The sequence below is a fragment of the Schistocerca nitens genome, chromosome 6, assembly GCF_023898315.1.
Source record: "Schistocerca nitens isolate TAMUIC-IGC-003100 chromosome 6, iqSchNite1.1, whole genome shotgun sequence".
Lineage (NCBI taxonomy): Eukaryota > Metazoa > Arthropoda > Insecta > Orthoptera > Acrididae > Schistocerca > Schistocerca nitens.
Genome location: NC_064619.1, coordinates 717,104,512 through 717,121,756, shown reverse-complemented (window position 1 = coordinate 717,121,756; position 17,245 = coordinate 717,104,512). Strand labels below are relative to the sequence as shown.

At 43.5% G+C, this 17,245-nt stretch overlaps 1 protein-coding gene and 1 pseudogene across 1 annotated transcript in view; both read right to left on the bottom strand.

Annotated features, from left to right (window-relative positions):
• LOC126263155 (junctophilin-1) overlaps positions 1–17,245 on the bottom strand; it is a 948,615-nt gene that overhangs the window by 433,515 nt on the left and 497,855 nt on the right. The window lies entirely within an intron of this gene.
• On the bottom strand, positions 6,657–6,775 carry LOC126263997 (5S ribosomal RNA; annotated as a pseudogene).

Below are 17,245 nucleotides of genomic sequence, written 5' to 3'. Positions count from 1 at the left end.
GAACTGTCGCTTTCTACCGCGAAATGTGTGGGAACCAGCGTTCCAAGAGAAGGGGTGGTTCCGTTGACGCCCTTTATGCCACCCTCTAAGTCCTTTTCGTGTCAATTCTGGGCGGCGGTGTGTCTGAAATATTTTTCTCGGCTACCCATAACAAAACCCCGTAATTTTAAGGCTGCGCGTCGCGGTTCTGACCTCCATCGCAAGGCCGTCAAAGGGAGGGGGTGAAATGGGGGTAAGAGAGGGTTTGACGACCTTCTAGCCGTGTGAGATGTCCGTGGTGGCGTTAGACAGAATTTCGGCGGAATTTGACGCTTACGTGAAACGATTAACCCACCTTACACCTCTCATGGAGGTGTGTGCTTTGGCCTTTTCCCACGTGTCGTCACCCTGCTCTTTGAAGCGTCTCCAAGTCCGAGGCTGACATTGCAAGGCGCTACACATTTGTGCCATTACAGAGAAAGAGTTTAAGCAGCTTCGAGCCAAATTTCAAATTTCTGCGTCACAATGGCAGACGTCCACGGGTTTTCGAAAATAGGAGTTACGTATCGTACTTCATTGCTCTAGAGGTGCCTTGTGATAGTGTTGTTTGTTTTCATTTTAAGTAAGACCATGTTGCTTTCTATGGCACTTATCTGATCGATCACATGCAACTGGATGAGTATGTTACTAGTAAGCAAAGCCTTTGCCCAGAGAGGTAAATACTACGCACATCAAATAAAGTTTTGCATCACCCCGGTTCCCAGAACTCCTCAAGATGGACGTTGACTGGATATTGTATCACAGACACAGTCCCTTTGACTGTTCAGAGATGTCACTAAACCCGCTCAAAGATGTAAACAACCACGCATGAGCAGCGCCTAGTAGACGGAGGGGGTCCGACAGCCGATCAGTTCCACTCATTCCACCAGGAAGAAGGTACACGGCTCGTGTTATCTGTAGTTCAACCATGCCTAGACGGTCAATACCGCGATTCGATCGCGTCTGCGTCGTTACTTTGTGCCAGGAAGGGCTTTCAACAAGGGAAGTGTCCAGACGTCTCAAAGCGAACAAAGCGATGTTTTTCGGACATGGAGGAGATACAGAGAGACAGGAAGTGTCGATGAGATGCCTCGCTCAGGCCGCCCGAGGGCTACTACTGCAGTGGATGACCGTTACTTGCCTATTATGGCTCGGAGGAACCCTGACAGCAACGCCACCATGTTGAATAACGCTTTTCGTGCAGCCACAGGACGTCGTGTTACGACTCAAACAGTGCGCAATAGGCTGCATGATGCGCAACTTCACTCGTGACGTCCGTAGGGAGGTCCATCTTTGCAACCACGACACCATGCAGAGCGGTACAGATGGGCTCAACAACATGCCGAATGGACTGCTCAGGATTGACATCACGTTCTCTTCACCGATGAGCGTCGCATATGCCGTCAACCAGACAATCGTCGGAGACGTATTTGGGGGCAACCCGGTTAGGCTGAACGCCTAGGACACACTGTCCAACGAGTGCAGCAAGGTGCAGGTTCCCTGCTGTTATGGGGTGGCATTATGTGGGGCCGACGTACGCTGCTAGTGGTCATGGAAGGCGCCGTAATGGCTGCATGGTACCGGAATGCTATCCTCCGCCCGATAGTAAAACCATATCGGCAGCATATTCGCAAGGCATTCGTCTTCATGGAACACAATTCCGCCCTCATTGTGCATAGCTTGTGAATGACTTCCTTCAGTATAACGACAGCGCTCGACTAGAGTGGCCAGCATGTTCTGCATACATGAATCCTATTGAACATGCCTCGGGTAGATTGCAAAGCGCTGTTTATGAACGACGCGACCAACCAACTGCTCTGAGGGATCTATGCCGAATCGCCGTTGAGAAGTGGGACAGTCTGGACCAACAGTGCCGTGATGGACTTGTGGATAGTGTGCCACGACGAATACAGGCATGCATCATTGCAAGAGCGTATTGGAGGTACCGGTGGGTACAGAAATCTGGCCCACCACCTCTGAAGGTCTCACTGTATGGTGGTACACCATGCAATGTGTTGTTTTTCGTGAGTAATAAAAAGGGCGGAAATGCTGTTTATGTTGATCTCTATTACAATTTTCTGTGCAGGTTCCAGAACTCTCGGAACGGAGGTGATGAAAACCTTTTTTTGATGTGTGTATTAAACGTATGACTGTATGAAGCAGTCAGGATAATCCATAGTGAAGTTTAAGTCCTGTTACACTCAGTTTCGTTACAGCAGGTTCTCCGTATGTAACCACTACTATTTTCGACTAAGCATTTTAAACTTCGAATAGCCCCTAAAAACGAACAATGTCGAACAAGTTTTGTGAAACTGAATAAAATCGAAGCCATCTGAAAATAAAGTAGTAAAACATGTGCATTTTTAGAACCTCTCTACGAGTCGTCAATTATTGATTAAAGGCGTTAACACACTAGCTCTAATGGTATAGTGGTTACCTTTCACGATGGCGACACGGACACTAGACGTGGCCCCTAACATACCGCTGCTACTTGTCACGCCCACCGGCATCAGCTCGGAGCTTAATGATCACGTTTCGTCACCCCAGCGTATTTTTGAAGCAACGGTGCGTGTGGCCGTTTCTCTGAGCACAAGTGCCCTTATAAAACAAGCATGCGCGGACCAAGAGCGGTCATAAAATCTGAAAGGTTCAACGGAAGAGGGGCTGTCTGCAAAGGAACCGTCGCGCCTTATCTTACGTCAAAAAACACCGTATTGTTGTGCTTATCGATGAATTTCAAGCTACTTCACTCTAGGTTTATGTTTAATGTCAAAAGGAAAGTGTGGTATTAGGTGCAGCAACCTCAGCGAACAATAAAAACTTACGTTAGAAGTTATCGCCTTGTCTTAACGAGGGCAGAGGCTAGACACCTGGAGCAATAACATTTCTCTGAGAAAAATTAGAAAATCTTCGCAAAATATAAATTCTAGTTTACCGACTACATCTGATGGTCAACGCATTCTCTCGGCAGATACGGCCATGTGCTCTGAATAACAGACACCTGGACTGTGTAAAGTTTCTTTCCAAATTAAGCAAATGTTACCGAAATATTGTAAATATGATTTCCAACTCATACGTAAATAACAGATATGTACCAATATTCATTTCATAAAACACTTTGTCTTTATCTGATAACAGTGCCCTTCTAACAATAATAATAATAATAATAATAATATTTTGTCACTTTCTGATTTCATTTTTGAAAAGGAGCTGTTATAAGTAATATACACGTTTATTTAACTTTTGTACTGAATACAGATTATGAAACTTCGTTGCCCTTCCTAGAGTCAAATTGTGATGAAAGATCAAAATGCTGGTTTTGAAGTCATTCTTATATCGTGCTTCGTTGTTTAACTCACTAACAGACTCTATGGCATGGTATGAGAGTATTTATAGGTTACGGTTTGGCACGCGAAATCACTAGGTCAAAAGTTCTAGAATTACCATAAATTTTCCAAACAATAGTGAGTTATAATAAACGCTAACATATTTTGAAATTACAATTTACATTAAACAAAACATGGTTTTCCTTCTTGAAGTTAAATTCTACTTTATGGTGGAAGATGGTCTACATTATTATTTACAGTTTACTATATGTCTTTAAGTTAAATGTTTTAGTTAAGTTGATCATGTAGTTACAATCAGGAAGATTAAAACTGAGTATTATGCAATAAACTTCCGTTTAAAATAATTTAAATAATTTTTTTTTTACAAATTCGTAAAACACCATGTTTCTGATAATGTACTTCGCAGAAGTATAGAAAAAATACCTTACTAACTGCATGAACATTTACTATTTTTCCGTTGAACTGTGTTTGCCTATTCCAAAAGTAATGATAAAAGATGAGCCTTCGATGGAACATATTGTACTTATGCAAATGGCAAAGAACAACTAAAAGAAATTCTTGTGTCAATTGCTGTCAGTTCAGAAAGAGATATCTGCTTCACATAACCATAATGCTCAGTATCGTACACTGCATATTCCTTGATGCTTTACAAGTGATGCATGGAGTAGTGTAAGAGATGTCTTTACGCATTTTCCATGCACTATAGGCAGGTGGCACACTTAATTCATGTGCCTGAGTAACTGAGCGAAATATATAGAGAAAACACGCAGAGGAGCGAGGGACAATTAACATAAACCCTCCCCCACCGCTAATCTAATGTTAAGATAAAAGTTTAATGATAGAATATGCATCCGATATCATACAAAAAAAAAGGATCTCACAGTATAAATCACAAATCAATCCCACAAAACAGAAGCAAAGGTGACGCACAAAGATTTTTTTATTTAAATTACAAATATTTCCAACACTCCCATTCCAACCAAACGTTTCGGGAGGTTTCTCTTGGTAGGGAGCAAGCGCCGGAACTGGAAATCGCGTCTCAGTTACTTCCAATTGAAGGACCCTCCGAACTACTACCAGCTGTTCTACTACCCGAAATAGGCGAAGAGGTCCACTATTGTTCGACTTCACTATTGGCGGCAGATCACTGGACATAGTAAGTATCTAAAATAACTAAGACTAAGCGTCCGGAGTGACCTAAAGTGGATAAAACAAATTCTGGGTAAATGCTAGGCAGAGACTCACAGGAAATGTAAATCATCTCCCAAGGAGGTGGCTTAGAGAACATAAGTTCAATGGATTTTTTAGTACTGCTTATTTGTCTTGGAGCCTTAGCAGACTGGATTAATAGAAGAGATAGGTAAGACCCAAAAGAGGGCGGCGCGCTTTGTCACGGGACCGTTTAGTCGGCTCAAGAGACTCACAGACATGCCCAACAAACTCAAGTGGCAGACGCTACGATAGAGACATTGTGCATGACTGTGAGATTTACTACTTAAATTCCTAAAAAGTACGTTTCCGGGAGAACCTAGCAATACATTACTTTCTCCCACAAAAATCTCGAGAAATGACCACAACGAGAAAATCCGTGAACTCAGAACTAATACGGAGGTTTACTTACAACCATTCTTCCCCTGTGCCATTCACAAATGGGACAGGGAATATGGGAACTTGTGGTGCTACCAGAAGCACCCTCCGTCACAAACCCTAAGGCGTATGTAGTTGTAGTTGCAGAAAAAAAAGACGGCAAGAAAATAGGATGATTGCGGCTGGAATTAAGAATTCTCTAAACATGTACACACTGGTCAAGTTTTCAGCCTTCTCTTTATGCTGCTTTCCGACTTGTCAATTGCCTCAATGTTTGTGACTTGCTTCCAGCAGCTCTTTCCACTATCCGAACGAAAATACTTTTACCAGGGGCGTTCAATAAGTAATGCTACGCATTTTTCTCTCGGCCGATTTGGGTTAAAAAACATGCAGAATTTGTTGTGAGACATTGTGGAACATTCCCCTAGCCGCCGCTATAGGTTGCGGTGCTTACCTTTCAAAATGGCGTCTCTAACGGCGGTGCGTTCCAAACAGAGAACCGTCACTTAGTTGTTTTTGTCGGAAAACCAGAGCATTGCAGAGATTCACAGGCGCTTGCAAAATGTCTACGAAGACATGGCAGTGAACAGAAGCACATCATCGCAAGATGGGCGCGGAAACCTGCCCGATCACCCGCGGCCGGCCGGCGACACACAGCTGTGACTCCTGCAATGTCGGAATGTGCGGACACCCTCATCCGAGGTGATGGACGGATCACAATAAAACACCCCACTGCGCAACTGGACGTCTCTGTTGGTAGCACTGTCACCCGAAACGAGTACACACAACTTCACTGGACTGTTCTTCCTCATCAGCCCTACGGCCCGGACCCCGCACCTTCCGGCTTCCATCTACTTGGCCCAATGAAGGATGCTCTGCGCGGAAAGCGATAGGTGGATTATGGAGAGATTATTAATGCAGCAAGACATCGGCTCCGACATCGACCAGCACAGTGCGGACATACAGGCCCTCCCAGCAAGGTGGCGTAAGGGCGTCGCATTGATTATGCTGAAAAATATAGGTTTCTAACCAAAAGAGTGGAAAATAATATGGTGAACTGGTATCCTGAATAAAACCAACCTGCTTTCAGAAAAGAGTGTTCCAGTACTTACTGAAGACCCCACGTATTATTTGGTCTTTCAAATGGTTATATTGAGGCTATTCCTGTGGTCTTTAGTCCGAAGATTTGATGCAGTTGTGGACGCTAGAGTACCCTGTGCAAGCCTCTTCATCTCCGAATAATTACTCAGCCAACGCCCATTTCAGCCTGCTAACAGTCTCAAGTCTTCGTCTCCCACGCTTTCTTCCATTACCAAATTGACAATTCCTTCATGCTTCAGGGCGTATCCTATCAACTGATGTCTTGTTTAAGTCAAGTTGTGCCACAAATTTCTTTTCATTTCCGCCCAGTTCGATTCAGTGGTTGCACATTAGTTATTCGATCTACCCGATCTTCTTCACAAAAATCTTCTGTAGCACTACAATTCAAAAGCTTATATTCTTCTATCGTCTGAACTGCATATCGTCCGCATTTCACTTACGTACAAGGCTGCACACCAAACAAATGCTTTCAGAAAGTACTTGCTAAGGATTGATATTCGATATTAAAAAATTTCTGCGTCGGATCACCCCCTGAAGGCCCAACGGAACCGCCCGGACGCCGTGTCAACCACAGCCCTTCACAGGGGCTGAGTCCACCCCGCTTGCCAACAGCATCCGGCAGACCCGGGCGGTCACCCACCCAAGTGCTAACCAAGCCCGACAGCGCTTAACTTCGGTGATCCGACGGGAACCGCTGTTACCACTGCGGCAATACCGCTGGCATGTTTCTGTAAGCAGCTGGGATTATTAACCACAGCCTCACAATACATTTACTCATTTGAGAAACTTGTTATCAAAAATCCCTCTAACAAGATATGAGTCGTATTTGGGTGAAACTCATATCAGGATTACTTCGTGTCGGTGAATGCAGTGGCAAAGATATGTTAAGGAAATGCTAGTTTTCGAGTTAAAGTCGGCGATATATTGCAAAATACGTAATGGAAAAGATTGTTTAAACACTAACGGGCACATTTATTTTCATCTTTTAGCTCGAATACTACATACACATAAATACATGCCTAATTATACCGTCAAAGTTTAAATTCATTCACAATCAGTATAAAATATAACGTTTCCACAAATACGGACTTGTATTTATCTGTTCTAAAATGGCATTTCTACATTGGTGTATTATTGGATATAAGTCCGCCTTTTACGCAAAAACAGTTTTTTTCCTTGTTACTGAACTAAGTTTCGGCACCTCTGTGACATCCTCAGTGGGTTTTATTTATTGAAAACGGTAAAAATTGAACATATTTTAAGTTGTAACAAAGTGAGGCCTAAAGAACTTTTTGTTCGTTTTTCTTGTTACTGTGGTTTCACATTATATGATTTTGCAGGACCAAGCCTGCGAACTATAAGTTTATATAACCTGAAAAAGTAGACGTCTAATGTCTGGGTATATTTTGCGGTAATTTGATGGGGGGAGGGGTGATTATTTCTGTGCGAATGCGTTTCCCATTTAAAGATTTCTGAATTTTAGGTTCTTGAAATATAGCTCCATCGATTTGCCCAGTCCAAGAGTGAAGGAACAATAAGATGTCTTTTAAATGTGGAATGAAAACATTTTTTAACCAACGCATAACATGGTTCCGTGTAAGCTCAGCAGAGGTACTAGCATCAAAAACAGTGTTAAAAGGAGTTTTCCGCCTTATTGGCCGTCTCTCCTTGGTTCGAATTTTCCATTCTGTTCTTGAAAAGAAATGTATGTCTTTGTACCAATAAATCCAGCAGATGACATACTCTGCAGCAGACTTCATTATGTCTTTCTTCCTTTGTCCATTTCTTTCGCAGAAACAAATCTTGTTATTTTTCGTGAACGAAAGCGGTTTCCTCTTTTAAACCTATCTACAAAAGTTCTCGACGCAAGGCACCTACAATTGTTTTTCGGCAGAAAAAGTGGCCAACTTATGTAAATTGTAATAATGGACAATCAGGACAAGACGAATCCCATATTTTTTTAAATTTTTAACACAATTTCTTTCTTATTAAACAATACTGATACGACTTTGGAGGGTTTTTTCAAAATTAATCTCTTTATTAACTACGTTCCTTCTATAATTAAATTTCCTTGCGGCCGCCAATACATGTTTTCTACTACGCTTCCTTTTCAACTTTTCTGCACATGCATATATATTTTCTTATACCTCACTATAGTGTTTCTGTCAGTTCGTTTCGTTTAGCTCCGTTTAATGATGACTGTTCATTATCCGCTTCATTCCCACTTTCAATTGCTGTTGTTTATTCTCAAAGGTAGTCCCATCGTCAACATTTAATGTATCATCTATGTCAAAGATATTTCTCCACAAAACGTATCATTAATGATTTCGAATAGAGTATTCCCCCCCCCCCCCCCCCAAAAAAAAAAGTCTCCAGTTCCATTTTCTATCACATTACATAATGTAACTTCATAATAAAAAAATCTAGTCATCAAGCGGCTTCAGTATTACACACATGTAAAAAGGTTGTGAAATTTGTAAGCTTTCGGAGCCTGGGGCTGCTTCCTCTGGCAGAAGGGTTGAAAAGGAAGGAAGACGGGTGAAGGAAAATGACTAGTTAGATGCTGAAAATGGGGAAGTTCGGGAAACTCGCCCAGAACCCCAGGTTAAGGGAAACTTACCGGACTGGATGAGAAGGAAAGAAGTCGTTCCTCCCTATCCCACCCTGTGCACGTCTCCCCTCACCCGGGGTTTTGGGCAACTTTTGCGAACTTCCCTCATGTCCTACATTTTACCAATCCTCCTTTTCCTTCACCCCTCTTCCTTCCACTGGCTCCAAAAGCTCGTAAATTTCAATACATTTTCGAATGTGTCTTGTCCTGCCGCCGCTTGGTGACTAAATATTTTACTATCCAGTTATATTACCTACTTTGAAAAATTGATTATTTTCGTTCTATCACATTTCAATACACTGTTGACAGTGCCACATAGTTTCGTAAAATGTTGAAGACGTGAATTTGCCTGATGTGATGCATAATATTAATGTGAAAACTTTTCACTAGAAGAATAAATGTCCTAACAATACGATCGAAAATACATCGCTATTGTACTTTAAACATACCTGAATATTTGACAGCATGAAGTCATAATGATCTAGGATGTGTAAACACGCACTATCAAAATACGGTTTGTTCCTTCTGCACGACAACAGCAGTGGGAACTTCTTGGATAAACGAACCGTAAAAGCCCCATCTCACACTATCATACAGCAGGTAGCGCTGTCAGTGGTGTAGCCGCGCGTAACAGGGACGTACAGTTCACAAATCATATTACCTTTATACTGCGAAAACTAGGCATTTCTTCAACTAAGGACTACCACCACTGCAATCAGCAACACACGAAGAGTCCAGCACTTATATTTCGCTCAAATACGAATCCTGCAGTTGAAATAGTTACCTTGTAAGTTCAAGAGTAACAGGAATATTCACAAGTACGAACACTACAAGGAAGAATGGTCTGCCTTACCCTTTTAATCAGCCTCACTTTCGCACAGAAAGGGATGAAATTTGCATCTATAAAACTCTTTTACAATTTACCCACGGAAATAAACTTTCTCACAAATACCAGAAATATTTTCAAATGTAGGTTAAAGAGTTTTCTCCTTAACAACTACTTCTTCCTTACCCTAGAGGAATTGTTGAGTAGCGGTAATTAGTCTTTTTAAAAAAATGTAAACGGTATTGTCGCATTTTCTTGTGTACAAACGTTCCCTATTTGTTCTGTTAACACGTTCCTCATCATAATGTTTATCGTGAATTTGGTCTCTGGAGGAAGTAACTAACTAACTAATCTGTAAGGAAAAGTGCTGCTCTTCTTTGGATTTGCTCTATTTCCCCTATCAATCTATTCCAAACTGACGAGCAATATTCAAGACTGGTCAAGTGAGAGTTTTTGCATTGCCTGATTTATAAATGGGCTACACTTCCTCAGGATTTGTCCAATGAATCTCAGTTTGCCTACCTATAATCAGTTTTATCTCATCGCTTCACTTTACATCGCTTTGTGGGCATACTCCTAGACATTTTATGGATACCATTGCTTCCAGTGACTGTTCTGCAACCGTGTACCAATGTAATAATTGGTCTTTCTGTCATTTGTGCGCATGACGTTAAAAAAAAAAATGGTTCAAATGGCTCCGAGCACTATGGGACTTAACTGCTGACGTTATTAGTCCCCGAGAACTTAGAACTAGTTAAACCTAACTAACCTAAGGACATCACAAACATCCATGCCCGAGGCAGGATTCGAACCTGCGACCGTAGCGGTCTTGCGGTTCCAGACTGCAGCGCCTTTAACCGCACGGCCACTTCGGCCGGCCATGACGTTACATTTGGACATATTGAGGGTCAGGCGCCTATCCCTGTGAAACAAGCGTCGAGCGTCTGCAGATTTTCCCGCATTTCGCAACAATTTCCTAGCGTTGCGATTTGCCTATGTACAACACCATCACTAGCGAAAAGCTTTCCGACGTTATCCTCTAGGTCATTTATATATGTGTTATAAAAAATAAGGTTCCTTTAACAATCTCTTGGGATACATCCGAAGTTACTTTCACGTCTGAATATTTCACTTCGTTAATGATATTACGTGTGCTACTTGCCAGTAAATCTTCAACCCAATCACGTAGCTGGTCTCATACTCCGCACGCTCCTATTTTATTCATTACGTGACAACGCGGAAACGTATCGAACGCTTTCTAGATGTCAAGGAACACGGCATTTACCCGGGCGCCTGTATCTATTGCTTTCTGGGTCTCGTGAACAAACAGGGAGAGCCACGTTTCACACGATCGATGTTTTTGGAATGCACGTTCATTCGTACAGAGAAGACTGTTGGACTCCAGTACTGCAATAACACGTGAGTATATAACATGTTCCAAGGTTCTGCAACAGACCGCAGTGAGCGATATAGACCATAGTTTCGTCGATTCACACTTGACGGAACGGAACGACGAAAAATTCCACAATGGATTTCAAACTGGCGGAAATTTCAAAATGGCGGTCCTCACCACTCACACAGGCCGACAAAGCTACTGAACGAGGCGGGTGTGAATGGGATGTCATTGGCAAAATTTCTAGGGAAGAAACTTTGACGTTACTTTTTTCGTCAAGTGTCGGTAGCATTTTCTGCCAACTATCCGCATTGTTTTCGTGACACACTGCAGAGCTTAAATGACAACTTGGATATTTTTCCTGTGAGTATTCTTCCACAATAGAGATCAGATCTCTAACTGCGAAGAATCATAAACATAAATCAAACAATTTTCATTAATTAACTATTTTTAACAGTGTAAAATGCATCTACACTGAAGAAGAAAGAGACAGCTATTTTCGACATTATTTGGAACTTAAGTATAAAAGAAACGAAATATGAATGGTAGAAAGGCTCTATGTATTGGATTCGCATTCATATACAACACTTTTCTGTTATTTCACTTCTGAGCAATTTAGCATACGAACTACAAGAACACCCGTTGGTAGTTCCTCAGTTCTGCTACTGTATTCAGACTTTCTGTGTGCCATTCACCGTTCGGTGCTGCGTTGCACGAAGTGACGTCGTGTCGACGATCCACATAGAATGAACACACCACAATTTGACTATGACTTCATCCTCAGTCCCATTCCGCTGACATTCAGTGCGAATCGATCTTAATGCACTGATCATTCCAAGCGCCACCAATTTTTTTGTGGAAAGGATTTGTAATACACGTTCTTTATAACGCGCATATATATATATATATATATATATATATATATATATATGTATATATATATATTACTATTCGAGATTTATAAACATATATGCAAGCATTCCAACTTAAGATGTTCGTATAATTCAAGAGATTGTCAGAAACAAAGATAAACCAAAACCAAAATAATAAGATAGAAATGACATGTGGTATGTATTAATTTCATTAAAACCTGTTTTAACTTTTCTACATCCTGAATCTGTTGTTGCGACAACAATTTCATTTTCTATTTTTTCAGGTTTGCTCCGTAGCCATTCCGCTTTAGCTTCCCTGCGCTTCCTGTTTGTTTCACTCTTAACTGACTTATATTGTTGTATTCCGTTCTCCTCCAACACATTTTTGCATTTCCTTCATTCTTTGTTCAACTCAATTACTACTTCTGTTATCCGAGATTTCTTCGCAATTACCTTTCTAGTACCTATATTTGTCCAACTTTTAGGGATGCTCACTGCATAGTATGGTATTCACTATCGCAGTGTCTATAGATGCAGAGAACTTCCCTTATCATCCTAAATACTTGAGTACACCACCTCTTTAAGTGTCGATTGTTCCTGACGAATCTCTTTAACTTCGACCTGTTGTTCATTAATAATACACTCCTGGAAATGGAAAAAAGAACACATTGACACCGGTGTGTCAGACCCACCATACTTGCTCCGGACACTGCGAGAGGGCTGTACAAGCAATGATCACACGCACGGCACAGCGGACACACCAGGAACCGCGGAGTTGGCCGTCGAATGGCGCTAGCTGCGCAGCATTTGTGCACCGCCGCCGTCAGTGTCAGCCAGTTTGCCGTGGCATACGGAGCTCCATCGCAGTCTTTAACACTGGTAGCATGCCGCGACAGCGTGGACGTGAACCGTATGTGCAGTTGACGGACTTTGAGCGAGGGCGTATAGTGAGCATGCGGGAGGCCGGGTGGACGTACCGCCGAATTGCTCAACACGTGGGGCGTGAGGTCTCCACAGTACATCGATGTTGTCGCCAGTGGTCGGCGGAAGGTGCACGTGCCCGTCGACCTGGGACCGGACCGCAGCGACGCACGGATGCACGCCAAGACCGTAGGATCCTACGCAGTGCCGTAGGGGACCGCACCGCCACTTCCCAGCAAATTAGGGACACTGTTGCTCCTGGGGTATCGGCGAGGACCATTCGCAACCGTCTCCATGAAGCTGGGCTACGGTCCCGCACACCGTTAGGCCGTCTTCCGCTCACGCCCCAACATCGTGCAGCCCGCCTCCAGTGGTGTCGCGAGAGGCGTGAATGGAGGGACGAATGGAGACGTGTCATCTTCAGCGATGAGAGTCGCTTCTGCCTTGGTGCCAATGATGGTCGTATGCGTGTTTGGCGCCGTGCAGGTGAGCGCCACAATCAGGACTGCATACGGCCGAGGCACACAGGGCCAACACCCGGCATCATGCTGTGGGGAGCGATCTCCTACACTGGCCGTACACCACTGGTGATCGTCGAGGGGACACTGAATAGTGCACGGTACATCCAAACCGTCATCGAACCCATCGTTCTACCATTCCTAGACCGGCAAGGGAACTTGCTGTTCCAACAGGACAATGCACGTCCGCATGTATCCCGTGCCACCCAACGTGCTCTAGAAGGTGTAAGTCAACTACCCTGGCCAGCAAGATCTCCGGATCTGTCCCCCATTGAGCATGTTTGGGACTGGATGAAGCGTCGTCTCACGCGGTCTGCACGTCCAGCACGAACGCTGGTCCAACTGAGGCGCCAGGTGGAAAAGGCATGGCAAGCCGTTCCACAGGACTACATCCAGCATCTCTACGATCGTCTCCATGGGAGAATAGCAGCCTGCATTGCTGCGAAAGGTGGATATACACTGTACTAGTGCCGACATTGTGCATGCTCTGTTGCCTGTGTCTATGTGCCTGTGATTCTGTCAGTGTGATCATGTGATGTATCTGACCCCAGGAATGTGTCAATAAAGTTTCCCCTTCCTGGGACAATGAATTCACGGTGTTCTTATTTCAATTTCCAGGAGTGTAGATCGTTATTTGAGTCTATACCTGTTCCTGAGTACACCTTACAATCCAATTTTTGATTTCGGAAGCTGTGTCTCACTAGATTGTCATTCAGCTAGTCCTTCTGCTATTATTAGCCGAACTTTTTACATAGCTCAAGGCGTCATTTTCTTCCTTAATTCAATATCACCGATCCCCTCCTATAGTGGAACTCTGTCTTCTGCTCCTTCCCGTACTAATGCTTCACGATTAATTTGTCTCCCTTTAAATATTCAGTTACCTGCTGAGTACTCTCACTCACTACATTGTGCAAATAAGTACCACTATTTAGAAACTCTGTAATTGTCTCTCATTCGGACTAATAAGTTTGAAATTTGTCTCAAAGGTTCCTACAACCTTACTGTGTAATGATGCAAACGAGTGGTGTCCATGCGACGTCACTCTCTGGTTCAGCAACCCTTGAAAGAACAATGTGCCGACACACGGTGAAAAAGAAGGCCACAGCTCAGGAGTTCATATGAGGTGTGGGATGGTTTAAGATGTCACATTGGCATCCAATTGCACCACAATTCTGCCCAATGCCATCTTGGACATGACACAGGACGGGAAAGGTCGTCACACGCCCTCTTCCGACGGTTTACTGCATCACTACTGTACGATAGAGACCAGAACCGCGACACCTAGCGTTGAAATCATGCGGTTTGCTTATGACTGTTCGAGAAAAACATCTCCGACACACAGCCGCTCAGAATCGACACGGAAAGGGCTCAGGAAGTGACATACAGGGCGTCAACGAAACCCACACTTTCCTTGGGGTGTTGATTCCCACACACTTCGCAGCCGACAACGACAGTTCGCTGTGCGACGAGCAACTGGACGACGTTCTTGATAACGTTCGACACTGCTGACATTTCCCAGACGGTTCAACTCTTGTTTAAGGACACTGTGGGGCTGCAACTCCAATGATCTGACTCTTTTGGAGGGTGGCGCGATCGCAACTTTTGCTCTGGTATACAGAATAGAACCACTAAGAATCCATCTAAAGCCATTCGACTAAATTTGAACGTGATCCAAAGCAGCAAATGGTTTTTATGTTCTTTCCACCCTCCTGTTCGACACCCTCCTGTGGCGTGATAACACAGAGGTGCATCATCAACACGTGCGTGAATAAAACGGCAAACTGTTCCTCTAAGACCCACGAATTCGCTAACACCATCCGTGCCCATACACACACCTTTGTCGAGCAGGTTACAAATGTACCTGTCAGAGACGTATAAACACGCATCCAGATGAGTGGTGCTCTAGCGCCTGAGTGCAGGCAACCTCTTCGACACGTCTTAGGTGCTGCAGTACACTTGAAAGGGGTCAGATCGCGTGTAATGGGGTTGCAGCCCCGCGATGACCTTAGAGCAGGGTTGAATGATCTGGGAAATGTCAGTAGTGTCGAATGTTGTCAAGGACGTCTTCCGCACTTCGAACTGTCGTTTTCGACAGTGAAACGTGTGGGAATCAACACCCCAACGGAAGGGCGGGTTTCGTTGACGCCCGGTATGCCACTTCCTGAGCCCTTTCCGCGTCGATTCTGAGCGAAAATGTATCTGAAATGTTTTCGTCACTTACCCATAAGAAAACCACGTCATTTCAACGCTGTGTGTCGCGTTCTGACCGCCACCACAGAAACGCCAAAAGAAGGTTGTAGCATATTTGATACAAGTTTCAAATTTGTGCGGCGTAATGGGTGGCTATTATGGGGTTTCGAAAAGTGATACGCTTTTTCTGCAGCTCTTTTGAGCTCTCTCTCTCTCTCTCTCTCTCTCTCTCTCTCTCTCTCTCTCTCCCTCTCTCTCTCCCTCTCTCTCTCTCTCTCTCGCTCTCTATCTTCCTATCCTGCATTAGCGTCGTAATATATACTTTAATTATTGTTGTTTTCGTTGCTTAACCGATGATTCTCATGATAATAATCCTACCATCCTACCACTGAGCTCTTCGCAGTAGCTCATTCTCTGTCCCACTTTTCTAGTCATAGCGATTCCTACTCTCATTGTACGGCTGATATACATCATTTATGTCTAATTTAACGGTTTCGTTTCCTTTCTACATTCTCATGCAGTAGATCATTGCTGATTCTTCAGCTTTTTATGAGCAGTTGCCTACACAAAGGGCAATAGGGTTCCCAGAACCTCTGTCCACCCCTCCGCCTCTTTCAAAGAATAAGGGTGACTTCTTACAGAGGAAGTCTTCGGTCGCCATTGCTGACGATTTTTATTCAAAATCTATCCACTGGCATGGATCGACCTCGAGATCCAGGAAGTTTTAAATAGTAAAGAAAAGACGCTAATGCTATGCGGTGGCGACGAGTGTATTTCTTGGTTATTTGTTCATTTAAGAACTGCATTGGACCGGAGTCCAATGAGCCCTACTGTATGATGGGGAACCGTCTTCGTGTCTGTCAGGAGGTGCTCGATTCGGTCGTGGGTTCGTATGATGGTGAGGGAGACTGGAGGACGTTGTGTGTGGCTGCAGCAAACCAGTCAATGAACAAAACAGTTCGTTTTTATTCGTTCGATTTGGACAATTATATGGGTGTGCCATCGTTCTGGCCACGGGCTGGTTTTGTAACACTTACCCTCGGCGCGAGGGCTACGCAGACGTAGCGTGCGGCCGTCACAGTATCTTGTCTGTGTCAGACAGCGACTCTCTTCTGCTTTCTTTGTTCGTTTTCTTTGATGAGAAGTTGGAAGCGAATGATCTTGAAATATATTCACATTTACGTTAGTTATAATAGCGACTTTTTCTTATTAATTAACGCACTCTCATTATCGATCCGGACAAATACTGTCATCATACGTCCTCAAAAAAAAAAAAAAAAAAAAAAAAAAAAAAAAAAAAAAAAAAAACAAGAAAACTACGCTATAGAGGCACTGGTTCAGAAACAATAAAACTTGGAATCTACCAATAATGAAGTCAAGTATTTACCTTTATTTGTTACTACATTATTTCCTGGTTGCGTCAGATCTACAGATAGATTTATGGGTAGAAAATTGTTCAAATGGCTCTGAGCACTATGGGACTCAACTGCTGAGGTCATTAGTCCCCTAGAACTTAGAACTAGTTAAACCTAACTAACCTAAGGACATCACACACATCCATGCCCGAGGCAGGATTCGAACCTGCGACCGTAGCGGTCTTGCGGTTCCAGACTGCAGCGCCTTTAACCGCACGGCCATTTCGGACGGCTAGAAAATTGTCTTCACATATTAAATATTAGCAACGGAAATCACAGTCAACGTAGGAAAATCGAAGATTCGAACAACTATGGTCCTACTTTCATTTCTCAATATTCCGTCGAATTTCTCTTTCATAGGCACGGTAATAATTTCTACAGATTGATAAGGTGTTTCCTACTTCCTCAAGGCTGCGCTGTCTGTGTGCTGCACTACAACTGCAACG